This window comes from Urocitellus parryii, chromosome 7 (genome assembly GCF_045843805.1).
Source record: "Urocitellus parryii isolate mUroPar1 chromosome 7, mUroPar1.hap1, whole genome shotgun sequence".
Taxonomy (NCBI): Eukaryota; Metazoa; Chordata; class Mammalia; order Rodentia; family Sciuridae; genus Urocitellus; species Urocitellus parryii.
Window position 1 is genome coordinate 184,054,823 of NC_135537.1, and position 23,677 is coordinate 184,078,499.

A 23,677-nucleotide genomic window follows, 5' to 3' on the forward strand; every position below is an offset into this window, starting at 1 on the left:
GGAGAGGTCCACAGGAGCCTGCACAAGTGGCCAGAAGGGAGCCCTCTGTCACCCTGAAATGGTTCAGCTCATGACCAAAGAAGCAGAGGCTCAGACAGGTCAGGAAGCTTGCCCAAAGCAGGAAATGCTGGCTCAGGGATCCAAAGCAAGGGATCATGGAGACTTGAAGACTTGTTTTTAGAAACTCAGCATGGCATCTCTTCCCCAGAATGTCTCTCGGGCTCCATGTCTGCAGGTCGGTGAGCCTCCTTCCCCACCGGCGTCTGTCACCATTCTTGGCTTGTTCCCCTCAGACCGGCCTCTGCTCTGCTCCATGGAGGTGTGATGCTCCTTCTCCTTCCTACTCTGTCCTTGCTGGCCACAGCCTAGACTCTGTCACCCAGGCGAGGTTGTACTGCGGAGCACATTTGAGTATGCGTGTTTTTACAGGAGATGAGCACAGTTCCTTATCTCCTCTTCAACAAACACCAGAACAAACCTCTCTTCCCAGATGGTGCGGATCTGAGCCTTTGCACCAGAGCAGAGCAGTAGGGGCTTTGGAGGGAGCTGCCTCAGCTGTCTCCACCTCAGACCAAGGCTGTCAGAGTGGGTGGGTTAATCCCCTGAAACTCTCTCCCCGAGAGAAGGCCCTGCCGAAACTGCTTCCCAGAACCAGCCAGTTTTTCCTGCCTGTCCTGTTTGGGCAGTTGGAGGAGGCAGCCAGGAACCCAACCTGCAGGAGGGGGAGAGGGAGGAGATGGAGGAAGGGGAGGAGGGAGACAACCGAGACCCAGGCCTGGGTGTGAAGGGGTCTGCTTCCCTGCATCATCTTTGGAGGCTGGTGGCCCTCACTGCTGCCTGTGCCTGGGGCAGAGAAGAGGGTGGAAGGCCACGGTTCTGGGGCTTTGAGCTGATGGCTCAGCATTAGCCCCAGATGCTTCTTCTGCAGGGTCTCGGAGTCTCCTTTTCCTGCTGGTGGAGGCAGCCTCTCCTTCTTGAGGGGCCCTCAGTTCCCACCTTGTACCTTCAGTCGGGGTGCCCTGGGCTCGCCTCCTTGAGCAGTCTCCCCAACACTTGAAGCTGTTTCTCCACCAACAGTTTGGAACTCCCAGGGGCATCTCATGGGCCTTACGTCCAAAGTGGACCACATCTTCCCGTCCTAGTAGCCTCATGCTCAACTGGGCTTTCTCACAAACCTCGATCCCGTCTTGATTTCCTGATGGTGCCACTTTCACCATACATTCCAGATGCCCGTTCCTCTGCCCACTGCACCCAGAGCTCCAAGCTCCTAAGTAGGAGCTCCTGCAGGTGGACAAGGAAGGAGCAGCAGCAGGCTGAGACGGAGTTCAGGGCAACCATCAGTGTGCACTGGGAGTGCTATGCTTGTCCCACTCCGGCTTGTTAGGGACCGTGAGCCCACTCCTCAGGAAACAGTAGCTTGGGGACATTAGGTAACTTGACTGAGACCCTGGGCCTGTTCACACCCCTGGTCGTCTGGGTCTCGTTTCCGCTCTCAGAGCGCCTCACAAAGCTTCCCACTGTGGTTTGAAGCCTTTCCTGGAGGAGCACACCCTGGGAGAAACTAACCCGAACCAAACTGATCTCAAAGTTAATTTGTGCCCCACAGGGAGGAGGTGCTGAGATTCTGAGGGTTGCTTTTGACTTTGCTGCCACCCAGCGCTTACACAGAGAAACTACCACATAATTTCCTTCAGCCCAGCTGCTTAATGTGGAGGGCTGTGTTGCTTCTGAGGCCCTAGGTGTGGGAGGTCACTGGGTGGGTCAGAGGTTACACAGGAGAACCCCAATGTTAGTGGAGAGCCAGCCCCAGACTAGAGCCGCTGCATGAGGAGAAGCTGCTCCCTGGGTGGGAGTGAGGCTGAAGACTTGCCATTGAGAGAGCAGAGTGACAACTGGCCCCAGCAGGGACCAGTGGTGTCCCTAACTGCTTTGGAGCTGGGGGGCTCAGGGCTCAACTTACCTGATCTTGTGGGGAGAGAGCGGGTGCAGAGCCCCACATTCCTAGGATCAGCCTTTGCCTCTGGGCTACAGGGTGGGGAGGCTAAGCCCAGCACTAGGACTTGGGGAGTCCAAGAACAGGAATATTCCCACCCACTTTGGGGCTGACACTTGGCAGCGGCAGAGTGGACAGTGACTTCAGTGACCTGCACACAGCTCAGGTGCCCTGGGTGCCTCTGTTCTTGAAGCCTTCAAAATGGACTCACCCCCAAAGGTCTGGTGAGTTTTACATTTTTACAGGTTTTGGGGAGACAATGGAACCCCGTTGAACATCCACTTCCAAGCAGATCTTGCTTCCCCCCCAATTCCTCTTCCAGCAGCAGCTTCCGCATTACAATTCTAGAATGCCTTATTTTGGGAATAAATCAGCAAACCAGTTCTAAGGTTTATATGGAAATGTATAATACCAAGAAATGGCCCTTGAAAAAGGCACACACAAGGAGAAGAGACTTGATATTGAGAGGTACTGTAAAGCTTCCTTGACTGAGGCAACATGGCATCGTCCACGGAGAGAGAAACAGAGCAGGGGTCAAATCTGGCCTTCCTTTGGTTTTTGTATGGCCTCTGAGTTAAGAACGGTTTCACATTTTTAAATGGTTGAATAAAAAAACAGTATTACTTCGTGAAGATGATATAAAGTTCCAGGTTTGATGGCCACACACCATCTTTTGGATGGAACACAGCCATGACTATGGTCTGTGCATCTTCTGCCCTTGAAGAAATACCTTTTGGAGAGAAATGATTTGAATGAATTTGAGAGAAGTTTTGATCTCAGATCCAAACTTATTCCACAGTGTATTATTAATTCAAGTGAGAAACCATATATATTTGGCCAATTTGAAAAAGGTATCAAATGAAATTTATCTCCAATAAAGGGCAAAGAAATTTTAGAAAGAAAACTTATAAGTGTAGTCAATGTGGAAAAAATTCCAGTGACCATTAAAACTTTATCATCATCAGAGAATTCACACTGGAGAGAAGTCTTATAGATGTGATGATGGTGGAAAGGCCTTCAACCAGAGTTCATCTCTTACTGAACACGAGAGAACTCATAATGGAGAGAAACCTCATGGGTGTCATGTTGTGGAAAGGCGTTCACTGAAAATTCATCTCCCATTCAGCATCAGAGATCACACACAGGGGAGAGACCTTACAAATGTAGAAAATGTGGAAAGCCTTCAGTGAGTCCTCACCCTTTACTCAGCATCAGAGTTCACCTTGGAAAGAAGCCCTGTGATTGTTCTGACTATGGGAAGGCCTTCAGAGACATCTCTTCCCTTACACACGTCGGAGAACCCATAGTGGAGAGAAGCCCCATAAATGTCATGACTGTGGGAAAGCCTTCAGACGGAGCACACACCCAACTCCACACCAGATGGCTCACACGGGAGAAGCCCTATAGGAGCACACACCCAACTCCACACCAGATGGCTCACACGGGAGAAGCCCTGTAGGTGTCATGGATGTGGAAGAGCACTCACTTCCCACTCAACCTTTATACAACACCCAAGAATTCACACTGGCGAAAAGCCCTACGTGTGCAGAGAATGTGGCCAGGGCTTCTCTGGAAACCCATCCCTTACTTTGTGAACTGCCATCATGTGCCACTTGATAGTGATGTGTTCAGAGAGAGGCCCCACTGAGTGATTTTGATCTTTATGTGAATGTGGTAGAGTGCATGGCTGCTTTCACATGACTGGAAGTGCTGTAGGCTTGTTCACACCAGCATCCTCACAAAGCTGCTGTGACAGCTATGACATCAAAAGGCATAGGCGCTTCCCAGTGTAGGGTCTTGTGAAACCACCATCATTTGTCGTCCATCATTAACCAGAATATGGTTATGCAGTGCATGACTGTCCTTTTATTCTTTTAGTCTGCTCTTACTTATGTGTTTTCTCCTTCTCTCCTCCTCCTCCTCCTCCTCCTCCTCCTCCTCCTCCTCCTCCTCCTCCTCCTCCTTTTGTACCAGCAATTGAACTCAGGGGCATTCGACTACTGAGCCACATCCCCATCCCTATTTTGTATTTTATTTAGAGACAGGGTCTCACTGAGTTGCTTAGTGCCTTGCCAATGCTGAGGCTGGCTTTGGACTTGTGATCCTCCTGCCTCAGCCTCTCGAGTCGCTGGGATTACAGGCCTGTGCCACCGTGCCCAGTGTTGTTGTGTGCTTATTTACCATACCTTAGGGTGCGTGTGTGGTCTGTAGATCCCGGGAGACTCCACATGGAGAATCTGCATGCAGGCCACATCTCCTCTGTGGCTATTTCTAGATGGTACAGGGAGGGCTCAGCACCTGGAGTCTCACTGGGGCCTGAGGGGAAGTGTTACTGTGCACCTCATTGCTTGCTTTTATTCATGTTTTAATGATTCATTTTCTCATAGTGTTAAAGTATTTTAGAATTATTGAGAAGTTGATGTGTTAAAATTCAAAGTTATTTTAAGTATGAATATTGTGTTTGTGTCTGTTACAAGAAGAACCTTGTGGGTGGGATTAGGTGGAGTGGTGCCTAGCACCGGTGAGGACCTGGGATCAATCCCAGGCACTGCAAGAGAAAACAAAACAAACAAGCAAAATACAGACTTGGGAGATCCTATCGCATAAATTAATTACTTTTGTCATTAAGTAGGTGACCCAAAAAGGAAGACTTAGGACATATTCGTCAAATGCAATGAATCCTCTTAATTTGAACCTGATTTGCTTTTGTCTACTATAAAATTTATTTGAAAGACCTGGAGAAATCTGTATATTAATTGGGAATTTGATATTAAGAAATTTTCACGATGATTTTCAATTGTATTAAAGAGTTCTTTCCATTATGACTACAATGTTTTAGAAGAAATCTGATGAGGCTGAGGTTTGCTGTGTGACTCTGTTCACAGTGGGGGTGGGGCCTCTGGCAAGTCTCAGGGGCCACAGTTGTGATGGCAGTAGGGATAGTCTCCTGGGGTACCAGGGCCAGCATGTGTCCTGCAGCTCCTCTGGGCCATACATTGAGAGTCTTGTGGGCAGAATGCTGGACGGCCTCACCCAGCCTCCATAGGCTCCTGGGTGAGAGCTGCGTGGCAGAATGTAAGGCTACACGGAGTCCTCCAGGGGGCCTGGGCCAGCTTGTGGCACCCAGCCCCCAGGGTCCTGCATGACCAGGACACCAGATTACACAGTCCAGAATCCCTGGGAATTCTGATTGAATGTTAGCCTGCAGCTCCAGAGGCATCCAAGGTGAGAGCTTAGTTATCTGGAATGAATTATCTGAATTATCTAGACTGCCCCAGGGCAGGGGGTGAGCCTGCAGCCCTCGGAGGCCACCACAGGTTTTGGCTTCTCTTCAGAGCAGCCTCAGGCAGTTAGGTTCTCCTCAGCCTGACAGTGGCAACCAGAGGCTGGGATTTCACTTTTTTTTTTGCACCAGGGATTGAACACAAGGGTACTTACTGAGACACATCCCCGGCTCTTTTTTCCCTTTTTTTATCTTTATTTTTTAAAATTGCTTGTATTTTTTAAATACACGACAGCAGAATGCATCACAATTCTTATTACACATAGAGAACACAATTTTTCATACCTCTGTTTGTATGTAAAGTATGTTTACACCAATTCATGTCTTCATACATGTACTTTGGATAATGATATCCATCACATTCCACCATCATTGCTAAACCCTGCCCCTCCCTTCCCACTCCTCTGTCCTATCTAGAGTTTGTCTATTCTTCCCATGCTCCTTCTCCCTACCCCATTATGAGTCAGTCACCTTACATCAAAGAAAACATTTGCCATTTGTTTTTTGGTATTGGCTAACTTCACTTAGCATTATCTTCTCCAACTGCATCCATTTACCTGCAAATGCCATGATTTTATTCTCTTTTATTGCTGAGTAATATTCTATTGTGTATCTATGCCACATTTTTAATCCATTAATCTACTGAAGGGCATCTAGGTTGGTTCCACAGTTTAGCTACTGTGAATGTGATGTTATAAACACTGATGTGGCTGTGTCCCTGTAGCATGCTGTTTTTAAGTCCTTTGGGTATAGACCGAGGAGAGGGATAGATCCCAGCTCTTTTTATTTTATTTTTTATTTTGAGACAGGGTCTTGCTAAGTTTCTTAGGGTCTTACTAAATTGCTGAGGCTGGCCTTGAACTTCTGATCTTCCTGCCTCAGCCTCCAGAGCCACAGGGACTACAGGTGCCACTGCGCCCAGCCTTAACTGCTTTTCTTAAAACCCCTGACCCTAAAACGAGACAGTCTCTGGCTAAGTCACTCTGTCTCCAAGACCACACTTCCCAGAGGTCTCTGTAGTGGCCTGTTTCTGGTCTTCTGCTGCTGGTCACATGATAAAGTGGGCAGGGGCTCCCCGCAGCTACTCCATGTCTGCCCCATCTGCTCACCTGGCCTCTGGCTGCTGCAGCACTGGCCTGGCAGAGGGCAGGGCAGGGTGCAGGGACAGGGTACCCTGGACTCCCTTTCTCCTCTCCTGAGATTCCACTCCATGATCCACAGATAACACAGCCAAACCTAGTTACAGCAGTGGGAGCAGGTTTTATTCAGTAACAGCTGAAGGTGCAGGAAGAAGGGCTGAGAGGCACCCGGAAGGAAGTCAGGAGTAGCACCACCCCTGAGCTTTGCACAGCCTCCTCTGCTGGGCGTGGCCAGGAGGGGCGGGGCCTGGGACGCCATCTTCCTTACCAGTCCCGCCTCCTTCAGGGTGTGCACAGGAGCTTTCTTCTCAGGACCCTGGGGAGAGGTTGGCTGCAGGACACTGTGCATCAAACCCAGGGAGGGGCAGAGCTGCCTTATCAGAGCAGCCTGAGGGGACACCTGGCTTGGTGACTCTCCTGGGTCCTGTCTCTAGGGACGCCTGGAGCTCCCTTCTCCTCAGAGCTGCCTGAGGGGACACCTGGCTTGGGGACCCTCCTGGGTCCTGTCTCTAGGGAGGCCTGGAGCTCCCTTCTACTCAGAGCCACCTGAGGGGACACCTGGCTTGGGGACCCTCGTGGGTCCTGTCTCTAGGGACGCCTGGAGCTCCCTTCTCCTCAGAGCCACCTGAGGGGACACCTGGCTTGGGGACCCTCGTGGGTCCTGTCTCTAGGGACGCCTGGAGCTCCCTTCTCCTCAGAGCTGCCTGAGGGAGACACCTGGCTTGGGGACCCTCCTTGGTCCTGTCTCTAGGGACGCCTGGAGCTCCCTTCTCCTCAGAGCTGCCTGAGGGGACACCTGGCTTGGGGACCCTCCTTGGTCCTGTCTCTAGGGACACCTGGAGCTCCCTTCTCCTCAGAGCTGCCTGAGGGAGACACCTGGCTTGGGGACCCTCCTGGGTCCTGTCTCTAGGGAGGCCTGGAGCTCCCTTCTCCTCAGAGCTGCCTGAGGGAGACACCTGGCTTGGGGACCCTCGTGGGTCCTGTCTCTAGGGACGCCTGGAGCTCCCTTCTCCTCAGAGCCACCTGAGGGGACACCTGGCTTGGGGACCCTCGTGGGTCCTGTCTCTAGGGAGGCCTGGAGCTCCCTTCTCCTCAGAGCCACCTGAGGGGACACCTGGCTTGGGGACCCTTGTGGGTCCTGTCTCTAGGGAGGCCTGGAGCTCCCTTCTCCTCAGAGCTGCCTGAGGGAGACACCTGGCTTGGGGACCCTCGTGGGTCCTGTCTCTAGGGAGGCCTGGAGCTCCCTTCTCCTCAGAGCCACCTGAGGGGACACCTGGCTTGGGGACCCTCGTGGGTCCTGTCTCTAGGGAGGCCTGGAGCTCCCTTCTCCTCAGAGCTGCCTGAGGGGACACCTGGCTTGGGGACCCTCGTGGGTCCTGTCTCTAGGGAGGCCTGGAGCTCCCTTCTCCTCAGAGCCGCCTGAGGGGACACCTGGCTTGGGGACCCTCCTGGGTCCTGTCTCTAGGGAGGCCTGGAGCTCCCTGCTCCTCAGAGCTGCCTGAGGGGACACCTGGCTTGGGGACCCTCGTGGGTCATGTCTCTAGGGACGCCTGGAGCTCCCTTCTCCTCAGAGCTGCCTGAGGGAGACTCCTGGCTTGGGGACCCTCCTGGGTCCTGTCACTAGGGATGCCTAGAGCTCCCTTCTCCTCAGAGCTGCCTGAGGGGACACCTGGCTTGGGGACCCTCGTGGGTCCTGTCTCTAGGGACGCCTGGAGCTCCCTTCTCAGAGCTGCCTGAGGGGACACCTGGCTTGGGGACCCTCCTGGGTCCTGTCTCTAGGGAGGCCTGGAGCTCCCTTCTCCTCAGAGCCACCTGAGGGGACACCTGGCTTGGGGACCCTAGTGGGTCCTGTCTCTAGGGAGGCCTGGAGCTCCCTTCTCCTCAGAGCTGCCTGAGGGAGACACCAGGCTTGGGGACCCTCGTGGGTCATGTCTCTAGGGACGCCTGGAGTTCCCTTCTCAGAGCTGCCTGAGGGGACACCTGGCTTGGGGACCCTCATGGGTCCTGTCTCTAGGGAGGCCTGGAGCTCCCTTCTCCTCAGAGCTGCCTGAGGGGACACCTGGCTTGGGGACCCTCCCTGGTCATGTCTTTAGGGAGGCCTGGAGCTCCCTTCTCCTCAGAGCTGCCTGAGGGGACACCTGGCTTGGGGACCCTCGTGGGTCCTGTCTCTAGGGACGCCTGGAGCTCCCTTCTCCTCAGAGCCACCTGAGGGGACACCTGGCTTGGGGACCCTCGTGGGTCCTGTCTCTAGGGAGGCCTGGAGCTCCCTTCTCCTCAGAGCTGCCTGAGGGGACACCTGGCTTGGGGACCCTCCTGGGTCCTGTCTCTAGGGAGGCCTGGAGCTCCCTTCTCCTCAGAGCTGCCTGAGGGGACACCTGGCTTGGGGACCCTCCTGGGTCCTGTCTCTAGGGAGGCCTGGAGCTCCCTTCTCCTCAGAGCTGCCTGAGGGGACACCTGGCTTGGGGACCCTCCTGGGTCCTGTCTCTAGGGAGGCCTGGAGCTCCCTTCTCCTCAGAGCTGCCTGAGGGGACACCTGGCTTGGGGACCCTTCTGGGTCCTGTCTCTAGGGAGGCCTGGAGCTCCCTTCTCCTCAGAGCTGCCTGAGGGGACACCTGGCTTGGGGACCCTTCTGGGTCCTGTTTCTAGGGAGGCCTGGAGCTCCCTTCTCCTCAGAGCCACCTGAGGGGACACCTGGCTTGGGGACCCTCGTGGGTCCTGTCTCTAGGGAGGCCTGGAGCTCCCTTCTCCTCAGAGCTGCCTGAGGGGACACCTGGCTTGGGGACCCTCGTGGGTCCTGTCTCTAGGGAGGCCTGGAGCTCCCTTCTCCTCAGAGCTGCCTGAGGGGACACCTGGCTTGGGGACCCTCCTTGGTCCTGTCTCTAGGGAGGCCTGGAGCTCCCTTCTCCTCAGAGCTGCCTGAGGGGACACCTGGCTTGGGGACCCTTCTGGGTCCTGTCTCTAGGGAGGCCTGGAGCTCCCTTCTCCTCAGAGCTGCCTGAGGGGACACCTGGCTTGGGGACCCTCCTGGGTCCTGTCTCTAGGGACGCCTGGAGCTCCCTTCTCCTCAGAGCCACCTGAGGGAGATGCCTGGCTTGGGGACACCGTGCGCCATGTTCTAGGGACGCCTGGAGCTCCCTTCTCCTCAGGGCTGCTTGAGGGAATCCTGGTTTAGGGACTCTGTTGGGTCCAGTTTCTATGGACTCTCAGAGCAGCCTCAGGGAGATACCTGACTTGGGGACAGTGTTGGACATTTTTTTTAACTGTGGATGGATACATATATTTATATTCATTTTATTTTTTTATTTTTATGTTGTGCTCCTCAGCACCTCAAACCCAGGGCCTCACACTTGCTAGGCAAGCACCCTACCACTGAGCCACAGCCCCAACTCTGGGTCATGTTCTTAGGGATGTCTGGAGCCCCCTCCTCAGAGCAGCCAGGGAGTTGTCTGACTCGGGAACACTGTGGGCCCTGTCTCTAGGGAGGCCCGGAGCTCCCTCTCCTCAGTGCAGACTGAGGGGACTCTGGGTTTGGGGACTCTGGGGTCATGTTTCTATGGACTCCTGAAGCTCACTTCTCCTCAGAGCAGCCTCAGGGAGATGTCTGACTTGGTGATGCTGTGGGTCATGTCTGGAGGGATGCCCAGAGTTCCCTTCTCAGTGCAGCTGAGGGGACACCTCTTCTGGGGACTCTGTGGGTCACGGCTCTAGGGATGCTTGGGACTCCCTTCTCAGTGCAGTATCAGGGAGTCACCTGGCTTGGGGATACTGTGGGTCATTCCTCCAGGGACTCCTGGGGTTCCCTTCTCCTTGGAGCAGCCTCAGAATCTTCTGGAAGGACTGGCAGCAGGTGAGGGGAAAGTGGGGAGGGTGGGGGGAAAGTGGGGAGGGTGAGGGGAAGGTAGGGAGTGTGAGGGGAAAGTGGGGAGGGTGAGGGGAAAGTGGGGAGGGTGAGGGGAAAGTGGGGAGGGTGAGGGGAAAGTGGGGAGGGTGAGGGGAAAGTGGGGAGGGTGAGGGGAAGGTAGGGAGTGTGAGGGGAAAGTGGGGAGGGTGAGGGGAAAGTGGGGAGGGTGAGGGGAAAGTGGGGAGGGTGAGGGGAAAGTGGGGAGGGTGAGGGGAAAGTGGGGAGGGTGAGGGGAAGGTGGGGAGTGTGAGGGGAAAGTGGGGAGGGTGAGGGGAAAGTACGGAGGGTGAGGGGAAAGTGGGGAGGGTGAGGGGAAAGTGGGGAGGGTGAGGGGAAGGTAGGGAGTGTGAGGGGAAAGTGGGGAGGGTGAGGGGAAGGTGGGGAGGGTGAGGGGAAGGTGGGGAGGGTGAGGGGAAAGTGGGGAGGGTGAGGGGAAAGTGGGGAGGGTGAGGGGAAGGTAGGGAGTGTGAGGGGAAAGTGGGGAGGGTGAGGGGAAAGTGGGGAGGGTGAGGGGAAGGTGGGGAGGGTGAGGGGAAAGTGGGGAGGGTGAGGGGAAGGTGGGGAGGGTGAGGGGAAGGTGGGGAGGGTGAGGGGAAAGTGGGGAGGGTGAGGGGAAAGTGGGGAGGGTGAGGGGAAGGTAGGGAGTGTGAGGGGAAAGTGGGGAGTGTGAGGGGAAAGTGGGGAGGGTGAGGGGAAAGTGGGGAGGGTGAGGGGAAAGTGGGGAGGGTGGGGGGAAAGTACGGAGGGTGAGGGGAAAGTGGGGAGGGTGAGGGGAAAGTGGGGAGGGTGGGGGGAAAGTACGGAGGGTGGGGGGAAAGTGGGGAGGGTGAGGGGAAAGTGGGGAGGGTGAGGGAAAGTGGGGAGGGTGAGGGGAAGGTGGGGAGGGTGAGGGGAAGGTGGGGAGGGTGAGGGGAAAGTGGGGAGGGTGAGGGGAAAGTGGGGAGGGTGAGGGGAAAGTGGGGAGGGTGAGGGGAAAGTGGGTTAGGGTTAGGGAAAGTGGGGAGGGTGAGGAACAAGCCCCAACCTGGGCCTGAGCCTGGCTGGGAGCCCTGCTCCCTCCGTCACTATCCCACAGGCTGTATAACTGTGCTCCTCCTGAGGCTGTGACCCTGGGTGGAACCTGGCAGGGATGAAGGAGGAACACTGAGGGAGGATCCTGAGCCCAGGGGTAATGGAGCCCCAGTGCGCTCCATTACTTGCTTTCCTTGTTGTTTTAATTGTTATTTTTCTTACAATGTTAAAGTAGTAGAAAAAATATTGAAAAATGGAAAAGTACATTTAAGCTTTAATATTTCTAACTAATGTATTTATTAAAAATTTATTCCATGACTTTCATAGAACTAAACTAAACTAAACCACATTTTTTTTTTGGTTGAGAAGGTTCCAGGTTAATTGTCAGTTTATGTGTATTTTCCCTCTTTTGAAAATGTTATTAGTGCATTTTAGTCATACATACTAGTGGGGTCCATTTTGACGTATGCAGACATGCATGGAATATGATTTGATCCATTTCACCCCAGCACTTCTACTTTTTCTTCCTTCTTCGCTCCCCCTCCTCCCTGTTCTCTACTGGTCTTCCTTCTATTGATTCATTGTTTTGTCAATTGGTGGTTTATAGATAGACATCAAGGTGGGATTCACTGTGGTGTATTGATATATGTATATACATCATTTGGTCAATTTCATTCTGCAGTTCCTCCCCTTTTTCCATTCCTGCTCTCTCTATATCTCATTCTATTCCATTGACCTGCCTTCCATCTTCATGGGATCACCCCCTTTTTTATTCCTTTATTTAGCTCTAGTTTCTGCATATAAGATAAAGCACTTGACCCTGATTTTCTGAATCTGTCTTATTTCACTTAGCATGTTGTTCCATGCATTTACCAGCAGATGCAGTAACTTCTTTCTTCTTTATGGATAAGTAAAACACTGTTGTGCGTATATACCATGTTTTCTTTATCTGTTCGTCTGTTGATGAACACCTGTTCCATAGCTTGGCTACTGTGAATTGTGAATTGTGTTCCTTTAAACATTGCTATGCCTTTATCATGGTGATTATTGTTCTTTTGGATAAATACCAGGGAGTGGGACAGCTGGATCATATGATGGATTTATTTCTAGTTTTTTTTTTCTTGAGGAATCTCCATGTTGTTTTTCAGAATGGTTGTACTAGCCTGCAGTCCCACCAACAATATGTACCTTTCTCCACATCCTTGCCAAAGTTTGTTATTTTTCATATTCTTGATGTTTGCTATTCTAACTGGAGATGAAACCTTAATGTAGTTTTGATTTGCATTTCTCTGATTGCCAGGAATGTTGCACTTTTTTTATACCATGTATTTGTTAGCCATTTGTATTTCTTCTTTTGAGAAATGTCTATTTAATTCCTTCCCCCATTTTTGATTGAGCTATTAATTTTTCTTTCATTAGTGTTTTGAGTTCTTTATATATCCTGGGTATTAATCCCTTGTTGGAAAAGTAGTTTGATTTAGTTTTCTTATTTTAGAGTTACTTTGCAATGTCTGTATTTACTAGGAAATGCCCCATGTCCTCTAGGTTGCCAATTATGTGTAGTAGGTTTCTCCTATTCAATTTGTAATTTCTTCTTTTTCTAGTTTTCTTCAGAATTCTTAATCCTTTGAACTTCTGCTGTTTTTCATCAGCAATATTTTAAAAATATACTTTTAGCTTGCTTTATTTTTGATTGAGAGAATTGTCTTATTTGAAAATTCTCATGATAATCTTAAATGATTTTAATTAATTTCTGCTTATTAAGATGTCTTTGGGGCCTGGGTATGCAGCCTGGTGGAAGAGCACTTGCCTAGCATGCTAGAGACCCTGGGATTCCATCCCAGCACCACCCACACATACAGATGTCTTTGACAGGACTCAAGCATCAGAGGTGTCCAGAGACATGTTTTAAAAAATCATGTATTTACACATATACACATACGTCACAGTATACCTGTTACAGATTTGGATGAAATTATGGTAGGAGTACATTTTGATGTTAACTATTGTCTTGCATGATATTTAAACTGCTGTAGATGAAACTTAACTCAAATCATTACAATGTGCAAGAAAATAAGTAGCTGCTTTTTATAATTCAGATACGTTTACTAAAAATAAACTTTTTTAGACAGACATTTTCTTTTGTACTTATCAATTTGGAAAGCACATACCTACGTCTTATTAATGTTCTACATTCATAGAAAGATAGTTCTCTTATTTCTTGCAAGCAAGGGATTGGGCTTTCTGATGAGCATGATGCTTTATATATTACCAGGAATTCTTGTTAGAGAACTCTATTAGTGTTTTGCATCTGTTCAAAGTATCACTTAAAAATATACCATTGTAATTTTGAGTTCAGAAACTTGAATTTCTTTCTTTTTTTTTTTAAATTTTGCTCTTTATTATGACCTTCTTTGGAGATGTACCTTCACACTCCAGAGACCCAAGAACTTACCACTAGGCCCCTCCTCTCAAAGGTCCCACAGCATATCTTCACACCACAATACTGGAGACAAAGGCTTCAATGGACCCTTGGGGGGCACTCAAACCACAACCAAACCATAGCAGAAATAGAGTGTGAAATTGAGAAACTTGAATTTCTTCTTTTGAGATTGTGAATTTGTTAGTATTGAGGGTTATTTCATGTGAAGTCCATAATGACATTTTATCTTAATGTTGGCACCCCCTATGTGCTTATAAGGTGGGTTTTAGAGTAGAGTTCAGTATATCTTATATCTATTGGATTCATTAGAAAAGTATATACACTTTGTGCATGTGTATGTGTGTGTGTGTGGGGGGGGTGCTGGGGATTGAATCCAGGGCCTTGTGCATGCAAGGCGAGCACTCTACCATTTGAGCTATGTCCCCAGCCCACTTTTTATTATATTTGAAATCTTATCATACTTGAATTAGTAGAAACAGAGGTTAGACATGTGAGTCTTGTGAGCTGGACAAAGTGCAGGTTTAGTTTAATCTTTTTTGGGAGGTTGACATAATGATTTCTCTCTGTTCTACTTCTGCTACGGTTGGTTGTCTGGCCTGGAGAATATTTTCCCACTGGGGATTGAACTCAGAGCCTTGTATGTGCTCAGCAAACACTTAGCTATGTACACCCCAGCCCTTTAAAAATTTTGTTTGATACAGGGTCTTGCTATATTGCTCAGGTAGGGTCAAATTTATGACCCTCTTGCCTTAGCCTCCCAAATAGCTGGAGGATTTTGATGTCAGTATCACATATTTCCTATGTGTTAATAATTTCCTAAGATATATTATGTTCATTTTTCTTCTCAGCAGTAAAACCTTTTTGTTGTTTTATGCTTAGCATGAACATGCTCTATGATGTGACACTGCTGTTCATGATAGCCTACTTACGCAATACACTGTAAGGAGAGTATTTTGATTCTGAGAGTCCAAGTTGTGTTTCAGGTCCAGCGTATTTTCCTAGGAGCAGTGATTACTCATTTTCTATTTGATTACATGAATAAGACACAAATTCTTTTTTTTTTCCTTCTGTGGTGTTGGGGGTTGAATCCATGGCCTCCTGTATGCTGGGCAAGTGCTCTTCCACTGAGCTGCACTGCCAGCTCCATAGATCCTGTAGTTATCATCAGCTTCATGACTAGCTAGAGGGATAATGAAAATATGGAACCATTCAAGAGTTTGGGCATCCAATAATTCTTTGTGATTTCTAAGAGTTAGAGTGTCTTCTCACAACACAGCAGCATCTAAGGTCAACTCTGGACTGACTGCCATTTGTCTTTCTCTCAGCTCCACTCCCTGCAGAGCACCATGGAGAATGTGGATGCTGGTGTCCTTTTACACTCTTCCTCCCAGAAGGCATCACTCATCAGGGTCACCGATTCTGTTACCTTTTTCTTTTCTTTTGACTATTTGTCCAGGGCAAATATTTTAATTCTATTACTGCTAAAGAATATGCCTAGAAACAAAATAAAGGCAAGAATTCTTTGGGATAAGTGATCCAAAGTCAAAGTGAGTCAATTTGCTATTGGAACATATCCTGACTCCTATATTTTTACAAAGCCACACTTTTGAGAGAGTTCAGATATGAGTTGAAATAGAGTCTCTAAAATGTTGTTTTTCCTCTCATCTAAAGTGATGAAGTTTTTAGAAGGCAAACCCAGGACCTCATAACAGCATAAAAAGTTTACATGTGTGTTTTTACTTCAACATAGAACATATGAAAGAGGCACTTATCTTGAATTAAATATTAGCTTGAATTACTTGATTTTTCTGTTATAATAAAGTTTGTTTTCATAATAAATATAGAATAGCTAAGAGTTTGCATAACCAATAATGAACTGTATAAATAACTAGTAAGCAGGGTTTCTGAAAAAATAGCCTGTTTAAGGTTTTATATGAGTAGTTTCATCTTTATACAGAAATTGCAAAGAAAGTTCAGAGATTTCTCAGGTAGCCTCAACCTGGTTTTTCCTGTGTTATGTATGATTTGTGTGCACCATCTCAGATGTGTTAATATCTTAGACCATTTGTCATGGAGAGCAAATACTGGTGTGCTATAATTAACTGAAGCTGGATTTCCTTTGGATTCTCTGTTCTCTCTCATCCTGTTCCAGGACCCCATCCAGGACCCCAAATGACATCCAGTCATCATGTATCCATAGACTCCTTTTGGGGTGACAGTTTCTCTGACCTTTCTTGTTCCAATGACCTCCACACTGTGAGGAGGACTGTCAGGTATTTTATAGATTATTCTTCTTTGGGGTTTACTTGGTTTTTTTTCTCATATTTAGACTGGGGCTATGGGTCTGGGGGACGCAGGTCACACAGGTGGAGGCCTGTACTGTCATCCCAGGCCCTCAAGGTGAGTGTCATGTTAGTACTGACTGTGCTCACCTGGCTGAGGCAGTGCCTTTCAGGTTTCCTTGTTTTTCTCTGACTTAGCCTGGGGCTGTGAGTCTTGGGGAGGCAGGTAACAGGTATAGAGCTGCTCTGTCATCCCAGGCCCTCAAGGTGAGTGTCATGTTAGTACTGACTGTGCTCACCTGGCTGAAGGCTCATTTTGCCTTCACCCCTGGTAGCACCTTTCAGGTTTCTCACTGTGAAGTCACTGTTCTCTGCATGTCCACATTGTCTGTGTTCTTTTGGAGGAACTCACTAGGCAGAGCCCACACTTAAGGAGCCAGGAGTCAGCTCCGCCTCCTCGATGACCGTGTCTGCCTCAGTTATCTGGAATTTCTCTACACTAGAGGTTTCTCTTTGACCCCAAATGTTTATGAATTGGTTCTTCTATTTGTACAAGTGTGGACATTGGATAGTTACTTTGAGCTGCTCTTTGTCATCTAATTCTATAGTGTCTTGTTGCTGAATCCATTTCTGCTTTAGCCATTGGAGTTCTTTCTTTCAGGAGCTCTTTCCATTGTCTCCTGTTGTCCTTTAACGTATTTTCTGTTTTTGTTCTGAAGTTCTTTCCTTCTAATACTTAAAGATTATCCTGACTCATATATTTACTATCTTGGTCCTAGTATCAGCCACTTCTTCATAGAGCTCTGGCTCCTTGTATTAGAGTGGTATTAAAACTTTCATCTGGTAGCTAAATGTGCCCATGACATCTTTACCCTCACAAAAGACAATGCAAATAAGTGTGTGTGCTCTAATCTATACCCCCTAATTATAATTATGTTTATGTGGAACCATCTGTGTTTGTACTAAGATAAACATGAGTTTATCTGCAGTCAGTGGATTCTGATCCATTATGCCATAGATCATTCTGCCTTCACCCTTTACCGTCATGTGTCACCACTAAACACTCAGGGTCACTCCAGGTGAACTGGGCTGGCATGAAATAATCACACAGAGACAGAGAAGGACCTTTTTTGGGGGTCCTGTGATGACTTCTCTGACCTTAGAGGTCTGTGTAAAGAGAAAGAGGGAGGGAGGGGGAGAGAGAGAGAGAGGGAGGAGGGAAGGAGGGAGGGAGAGGGATAGGAGCACATGCTGAACCCTTTTATTGGGAAGGAACTATTCAAATGAGGCAAGGAGTAGGATTACAAGGGAACAGGTGAGTGCAGCTCAACCCCTCTGGGTGCTGCCTACTCCCAGGGCCACTTCCAGGGCCACACCTTATTATCCCAGTGAGGGAAAAGCCTGAGTCACATGGCACTATTGCGCTAGTCTACAGTGATCTTTCAGATCCCCATGGTGCATCAGACTTAAAGGTGTGGGCATTTGGAGTGGCTCCCCATAATATCGATACTGTTGCATCTAAAAATAATGTAATACCTAAGCTGTGGCCTTTAATACTTATGTAATTTTCATACTCAAGCACCTAAAACATATAGTAGTTGCCCTGAAACCTTTAATAGCAATGTAACACCCATAGTATACCATCTTATGCTAAGATATTAGCAATCTTGTGGTCTTTCATATTGATATTATATCCAAAGTACATCTAAAACAAATGTAATAGCTGACCTTTGGTCTCTAATACTAATATAATTTGGACATAATAATTAGATGCACAATATAACATCTAATACTAATATAATAACTGCTTTTTGGTCTTTTACAGTAATATGATATCCATAGCAAAACATCCCAATCTAACATAATAGCTGTCTGGTAGTCTTTCATACTAGTATGTAACATACATACTGTCTCATCTAATATAATAGCTCTCCTGTGTCTTTTAATATTAATGTACTTGTACCTTTGCCTCTATTACTATGCTAATATAATTGCTGACCTGTGCTCTTTAATTCAAATGTGATGTCTATACTACAGCCTCTAAAATTGATATAATAGTGGCCCTGTGGCCTTTAATTGTAATATAAAATCCATAATACAGCATCAAAAACTGATATTATATTGGCACTGTGGCCTTTCATACTAACATAATATCCATACCATGGACTCTAATATAATAGCTTCCTGTGGCCTTCAATACTGACATATTATAAATTCTGGTACCTAAAATTTTATAATATCTGCCCTGTGGTCTTTAATACTAATGATATCTATAGTATAGCATTTAAAACTAATACAATAAGTGCCTGTGACCTTTAATATTAACATAATATCCATAATTTATCATCTAAATCTAATACATGCCCAATGGCCTTTTTAAAATATTTTCTTAAGTTATAGATGGACTCAATACCTTTATTTTATTTATTTATTTTTATGTGGAACTGAGGATTGAACCCACTCCCTCATGCACACCAGGCAAGTACTCTACCACTGAGCCAGAACCCCAGCCCCTATGCTGTGGCCTTTAACATAAATTTAATATAAAAACTAGGGTCCCACCCTGGGCTGGGGTTGTGGCTCAAGTGGTAGAGCGCTTGTCTTGTATGCATGAGGCATTGGGTTTGATCCTCAGCACCATATAAAAATAAGGTAAAGATGTTGTGTCCACCTAAAACTAAAAAAATAAATATTAAAAAACCATGGCCCTTGAAATTAATAAAAAGCTTGTCCTGTGGCATTCCAATACTCATATTATATCCATCCTATAGCTTCCCTCTGCCCTTTAATATTAATATAATAACCTGTGATAGCATCTAAAACTAATATAATATGTTCTCTGTGGCATTTAATTTTAATAAAATATTTATGCTATAGCATCCTATACTAGTATTATAGCTGCTCTGTGATGTTTATGATTAATATAATATCAGCATTATAGATTTTAAAATTAACATTATAGGTACTCTTTGACCTTTAATTTTAATATAACATCCATACTATAGCACCTAAAAGTAATATAATACCTGACCTTTAATATTAACATGATATCTGTACAATAGCATTGAAAATCAATATATTAGTGCCCTTCATCTTTTACTGTTAATATAACATCATTAATACAGAATATAATACAGATATACTACTGCCCTGTGTCCTTAAATGTTAATATTATATTGATATTGTAGCAATGAAAGTTAATACAGTAACTGCCCTGTTTCCTTTATTATGAATAATATCAGTAGTGTAGCCTGGAAAAGTAATGCATATCCTGTGGCCTTTAACATTTTTGTAATGCAGTGTGGCCTCTGAAACTAGTAATAGCTTAAATATTGCCTTTCATGATAATATGATGTCTGTAATATAGTATCTAAAATAATACAATAGCTTTCCTGTTGCCTTTAAAATATCATAGTATTCATAGCATGACATCTCAAATTAAATAAATAGCTGGGTGCAGAGACACACAGCTGTCATCTCAGTGACTTGGGAGGCTAAGGCAGGAGCATCACAAACTCAAAGCCAGACTCAACAACTTAGCAAGGCCCTAAGCAACTTAGCAAGACCCTGACTCAAGATAAAATAAAGGGCTGGGGCTGGGGCTCATGGTAGCATGCTCACCTGGCACGTGTGAGGAACTGGGTTTGATCCTCAGCACCACTTAAAAGTAAAATAGAGGTATTGTATCCACCTACAACTAAAACATACATATTTAAAAATAATAAAAAGGGCTAGGAATGTGGCTTAGTGTTAACCACCCCATGCCCAATCCCTGATACCAAAATAAATAAATAAATGAATATATATTTTTAAAAAAGCATGCTGTAGCCTTTAATACTAATGAGATTTCAATAATATAGCATCTGAAACTAATATAATACTTGCCCTGTGTCAATTAATACTGATATGATATCCACAATATGATATGTAAAGCTAACATCATACTTCTCCTATGGACTTTAATATTACTGTGATATTCTACTAGAACATTAGAAGTAAATAATAGCTGCACTTTTACCTGTAATGGATGGACTGTCCTTACTGTAGCTTCTGAGACTAGCACATTAGCTGTCCTATGGCCTTTAATATGAATATAATATTTCATGTTATATAATTTAAAAGTAATATATAAGCTGCCCTATGGCCTTTAATGTTAATGTAATATCCATATTTAGCATCTAATATTAATATAATGGCTGCCCTGTAGCCTTTAATACTAACATGATGTCCTTACTATACCACCTAAATATAACAAAATAACTTCCCCTTGGTCTTTAATATTAATGTAATATCCATACTTTAGTATCTAAAACTAACATAATAGCTTTCCTGTGCCTTCTTTACTAATGAAATATACAAAGTGCAGCATCTTCCCTGTGGCTTTTACTACTAATATATGTAGTATAGCTTATAAAACTGACATGATAGTTGTCCTGTGACCTTTGATACTCATATCTAAATATAATAGTTGTGCTGTGGCCATCTATATGCATGTAATATTTGTATTATGGCATCTAAACCTAATATAATGCTTCCTGAGTCTTTAATACTATCATGATATCCATATGATAGTATCTAATATTAATACAATAGTGGCTTTGTAGCTATTATCATTCAAAACTAATATAATAACAGTCCTATGGCCTTTTGTAGTAAAATGATATCTATACTATAGCATCTCAAGTTAATATGATAATTGCACTGTGGCCTTTAATACTAGTTATATCACCTTTAACATATAATATCACCTTAAACATATAATATATGCTCCGTGGCCTTTAATGTTAGTGTAATATGCATTCTATACTAAAACTAATATAAAATTTGTCCTGCATTATTTAATATAATGTAATATTCATATTAAAGCACCTTAAAGTAATGTAATATGTGTCCTATGGCCTTTATTACTAAAATGAGATCCATATTTTAGCATCAATACTAATATAAGAGATTCCTTGAGGCCTTAAACACTAATATGATATCCATACTGTAGCTCTAAAGCTAATGTTATAGCTGTTTTGTGGCACTTAACATCAATGTAATATTAATACTATAAACTGTTAAACTCATATAATAGTGGCTATGTAGCATTTATTGCTAATGTGATATCCATAATATAGCATCTAAAATCAATATAATAGCTGCACTGTAGCATTTAATATAGTATCCACACGATTGCATCTAAAACTAATATAATTACTGCCTTGTTTCTTCCTTCTGCTGGCAGAGGGGTCTGCACAAGCTGCAGCCCTCGGCAGCTGAGAAGTGTTGCAGCTCTCAATGGTGGCCATGCCCTCCAGAGACTCAGCAGACCCCAGCAGCTCACTGTCAGTTTCTTCTTCTTTCTGGGTTCTTGTCTTGTGAATTTGAAGAATGAAATCACAGACCAGGTTGCGTGAGTGTGAGAGCAGGATTTATTCACACGAGCATAGAAACAGGACTCCTGTAGTGTGAACAGTGCAAGAGGAGCCCTAAAAAGGGTTGCCATCTGATTGTGCCAGTCTAGGTTTATACAGCACTCGGGTCCACACTATGGGTCCAAACTTATGCTAATCAGCATTTGAAAAAAGTAGCAATGCTGCTGGTCCAAACATTATGCTAATTAGGGTTTGGAAATGCACTAACACTATTTGTTAGCCCTGAATTCCATTCAGGTTTGCCCTACTTCCTTTATCTCCCTGCTCCTCTGGAATGACAGGTCAGTGTCATCTTCGGATGACAGGTCAGTGCACCATGGCCTGCTTGTGGCAGTGATCCACCCCACCTCAGACCCCCAATGCCAGCTTGGCAGACTCTTTGAGGCTGTGGCCCATGCTTGGCACCTGTGCTCCAGTCTGCCCAGGTTGTTGCTCCTCTGCTTTGCTCTGCTGCTTGGCTGCTGCTTCTCCACAGAGACCAGTGCGCCAGCTGCATGGCTTGGCAGCTGGGAAGCTGTGTCGCTGGCCTGTAGCACTAATAGGATATCTCTACTGTACCATACACACTTAGTATAGCAATTGCTCTGCAGCCTTAAATATTAATATAATATCAGTATTGTGGCCTTCAAAACTGAAATCACAAAGGCCCTGAGGCTGTTTAATTCTAATATGATATCCAAATGTTAGCATCTAAAATAATATTTGGCTTGTGATCTCTAATACTAATAAGATATTTATGCTATGCAACCTAAAATTAATATAATAGCTACCCTGTGGCCCTTAATATTATTATAATATTCATACTATATCATCTAAAAGTAATGTGATAATTGCCTTGTGACCTTTATTATTAATGTAAAATCAGACCAACACATCTTAAACTGATATAATAGCTGACTTTTGGCTTTTAATATTAATCTGACATCCATATTATAGCACCTAAAATTAATAAAATATCTCCCCTGTGGCCTTTGATATTTATGTAATATCCATACTCTGGCCTCAAATCCTAATATAATAGTTTATAATATTTATACTGTGACCTCTAAAATATCAGAGTAGCCCTTGTGGTCTTTATTACTAATATGATATTTATTTTAGAGCATGGATATGTGATAATAGCTGTGGCCTTTGATATTAATATTATTTATAGACCATAAATTGAAAATTGGTATCAAAGCTGTACTGAGGTATTTAATACTAACATGATGATATTCATACTGCACATTTAAAACTAATATAATGTGGTCTTTAATATTAATATGATATCCCTACTGTGTACTCTAAAACTAGTGTAATAGCTTCCATGTATCCTTTATTACTAATATAATATCCATTCTATAGCATCTAAAACTAAAAGACTAGCTGCCCTGTGGCCATTTATATTAATATGATAGCCAAAATATAGCATTTCAAACTGATATAATATTTGTCTTGTGGCCTTTAATAATAAAACTAATATAATATGTGCCCTGTGCCCTTTAATACTGACATGATATTTATATTATAGCTTCCAATACTAATATAATGGTTGCCCTGTGGCATTTATAATTGATATAATATCAGTAATATAGATTCTAGCCAAGTGCAGTGGTGCATGCCTGTAATCCCAGCAACTCATGAGGCTGAGGCAGGAGAATCCTGAGTTCAAGCCAGCCACAGCAACTTAGTGAGGCACTTAGCAACTCAGCAAGACCCCATTTCTAAATAAAATATAAAAAAGAACTGGGGATGTTGCTCAGTGGTTAGGTACCCCTGCTACCAAAAAAATAAATAAATAAATTATATATATTTTATATATATATATATATATATATATATATATATACTAAAACTAATGTAATAGGTACCCTGTGGCCTTTAATTTTAATACAATACCATATATATATTTTAAAATATTTACTTATTTATTTATTTTAGTTTTTGGCAGACACAACATCTTTGTTTGTATGTGATGTTGAGGATCGAACCCGGGCTGCACCCATGCCAGGCGAGCACGCTACCACTTGAACCACATCCCCAGCCCACAATATCATACTATTGCACCTAACACTAACATAATAGCTGACCTGTGACATTTAACTAACATGACATCCATATGATAGAATTGAAAACTGATATATTAATTCCCTGTGGCTTTTAATATTAATATGTCATTATTAGTATATCATCTAATACTAATACAATAGCTGTCCTATGGACTTTAAT

The 23,677-nt window shown here is 45.2% G+C and overlaps 1 pseudogene; it reads right to left on the bottom strand.

Annotated features, from left to right (window-relative positions):
* The window catches only part of LOC113177371 (putative ribosome biogenesis protein RLP24 pseudogene), a 129,293-nt pseudogene that overhangs the window by 101,629 nt on the left and 3,987 nt on the right, over positions 1-23,677 (bottom strand).